The 3,092-nt window shown below is 43.2% G+C and overlaps 1 pseudogene; it reads right to left on the bottom strand.

Annotated features, from left to right (window-relative positions):
- Nucleotides 1–1,860: 1,860 nt before the first annotated feature.
- Nucleotides 1,861–2,324, bottom strand: LOC115464268 (annotated as a pseudogene).
- Between the last annotated feature and the right edge of the window lie 768 nt (nucleotides 2,325–3,092).

Raw genomic sequence — 3,092 nt, 5'->3', positions numbered from 1 at the left:
GCAGCTTACATGGGGCAATGGAGGGTTAAGTGACTTGCCCAGAGTCACAAGGAGCTGCATGTGCCTGAAGTGGGAATTGAACTCAGTTCCTCAGGACCAAAGTCCACCACCCTAACCACTAGGCCACTCCTCCACTCAAGTGCTTTGAAAATGAGCTTCCATGTTAGTACGGTAAAGTTCAGTGGCTGGTGGGTGGGGGAAAATCAGTACCCACTTTAAGAAAGGTTAAAGTGTTGTATTCTCTGTATTCAAAGACAATTAAACTTTTCAGCCTTGTTCAAATGCAGTTCACCCTCTTCTTTTCCACAGTGTGTGGAAAGCGTGATGATAGCTTACACTTTCAGCCCTCTGCAGTCATTCATGAAGGAGCTGAGAACTGTGGAGACTACTGTGCAAGCAACATTTAAAAAATGTGCAGGACTCTCTGTTCCTGGGAATTTTCTCAAGGCACATGGGATAAATTAGCCTGCACACATCTTTTCCACTATTGTACACAGTCAATTAATATTACACTCATTAATTTGCTTGCGGTTTTGGCTGTTAACGGATGTGCTTAATATTGCTGTACAATTATTACAGCAAGCACTCTGGGACAAGTGAAATGGGAAACATCAGTTTTACTTGGCCATAGAAACAAAAGATATGTACACAGCTGGGCAGATCTGCACTGTAAAGTGAAATTTAATTATACGTTAATTTCCTTTCCTTGAGTCCTGCTAGACTAGTCCAGACCAGCAGGTTGGGTCCCTTCCCTACCAGAAGATGGAGGTAGTGATACTGACCTTTACCAGTGACACTGGTACAAGGGCTGTGAAGGATAGAATTCTTCAGTATGTTATAAAATAATGAGTGGAGTGTAACAGGTAGACGGAAAGCATCTGTTTACCCTTCCCCAAAATACTAGGGCTATAGGGCATGCGATGAAGCTACAAAGTAGTAAATTTAAAACAAACTGGAGAAAGGTTTTCTTCACTCAATGTGCAATTAAAGTCTGGAATTAGTTGCCAGAGAATGTGGTAAAGGCGATTAGCTTAGCGGGTTTTAAAAAAAGGTTTGGACGGCTTCCTAAAGGAAAAGTCTATTGGCCATTATTAAAATGGACTTGGGGAAAATCCACTGTTTATTTCTGGGATAAGCAGCATAAAATGTTTTGTACTTTTTGGGGATCTTGCCAGGAATTTGTGACCTGGTTTGGCCACTGTTGGAAACAGGATGCTGGGCTTGATGGACCTTCGGTCTGTCCCAGTATGGCAATACTTATGTACTTATAGCTCAAACAGAATCAGGAAAGTACCCATTTTAATATTCCCTTGAACAATTACATTATATTGTACTCCCCTTTATATCTAATATTTTAAACAACTGCAGAATATCTTAAGAACCACCACACAATTTAACAACAAGACAATAACAATAAGACAGCTCTAGCACTCTGATGCCACAGTCTTCCAGGGCTGGCCCTAGACTAGTCTAGGATGACATAAGGGGCCCAATATTCAGACTGCCTCCCGTGGTCAGTGCTGAGCCTGGACACTCAATGCAGGGCTGTTTTTGGTGACTGACATTGAATATCTGGGTGTATTTTGGCTGGTTTCATTTTAACTGGTCAAGTTGATATTCAGCACTGACCAATTAAGTTTAAACTGGCCAAGATATACAGTAGAACGCCAATTATCTGGACTATGCTCTGTAGAGGGTGGTCTGGATAATCATATATCCAGACAATTTGACATATCAAATTTTTCTAAGGAAAACGCAATCAGATCATGGCATGTTGAACATTAGTTTTATTTTCATCAAAACGTTGGCAGAAAAAAATACAACATACAATACAGTTCTGTAATCGTACTGCATTTATAATTAAAAAAAGGAAATACTGTATAGGTACTCTCCCATGCCCTGTTCTGCTGCCTTCAGCCTCTTCAGGTTGGTCAGGTGGTCTCCCAGCTTCTTGATGAGCTTCACCTCTTTCTCCATGAAACAGGACTCCAGGAAGTCATACAAATGGGGATCAGCATGATCTATAGCAGTCTTCTATAGGTCTAGCAGAGCCTGGTTCAGAGTCTTCTCCAGTTTTAGGGCAAAGTCCATGGCTCGAGTTCCATTTCCCCACTCATCAGATTCTGGCTTCTTCACATCCTGCAGGACCACACGCCTCCCCCACACTTATTCTGGAAGTTCAGGAACCGCTCTGACTGCTCCTGCTGTTCCTTGGACTGCTCTAGGAAGAACTTGGAGAACTTGGCCAAGGCCACATCACCCCTTTCAAAATAATATCCCAGGGACAGGTAGGCATAGGATGCAGTGCTGTATTTGTTGTACATATATACACTACTGTACACTAAAAAATGAAGTAATTCTTAATTGTTTCAAGGCCAATTTTCATTTCTCAGCTGCATGATCGTGTAGTCTTTTCACATAAACAAGCAGGATTGTACTGCTTTCTTCCTGTTTTTCCAGCTAAGCCATTGCTGTATTTAAACATTCAAAGGCTTCTGCATGTGTGGGTCCCACATCAGCATCAATCTGGTGATCATCATCAGTTTGATTCTTCATGTTCCTTGTCCTGTACTGATTCCATAATTTCATCATCTGTTATGATCTGATTCCCTGGATCATTTGCATCACTGCACATCCATTCACTGACATTCTTAACATCACAATCAGAGCAAGTTGACCGAGCAAGGCTGTTTCCTCTGCCTTGTCCCCACAACTGAAAGAGCAAAGCTGTTTCCTCTGCTGCGTCCCTCTGCCGCATCCCCGCAAGCTGAAAGAGCATGGCTGTTTCCTCTGCCGCGTCCCTCTGCCGCATACCCGCAAACTGAAAGAGCAAGGCTGTTTCCTCTGCTGCGTCCTCGCAAGCTGAAAGAGCAAGGCTGCTGCGTTCAGGCTGAAAGGGATTTTTTTTGCTGCATATGAGTCAGGAAAGGGCTGGAAAAGGAAAAGGCAGGGCTTTTCTCTGCTGAATCCCCGCTCCCGTTCACATCATTTCCTGCAGTAGACTGTGCGGACCACAAGGATTGCCTGGGAGGGTACAATACTAGTGGGCAGATAATTGGGCGGATAATTGGTCCGGATAATTGGCGTTCTTC

Source organism: Microcaecilia unicolor, chromosome 3, assembly GCF_901765095.1.
Source record: "Microcaecilia unicolor chromosome 3, aMicUni1.1, whole genome shotgun sequence".
NCBI lineage: Eukaryota > Metazoa > Chordata > Amphibia > Gymnophiona > Siphonopidae > Microcaecilia > Microcaecilia unicolor.
This window is presented reverse-complemented; position numbering and strand designations above follow the sequence as displayed.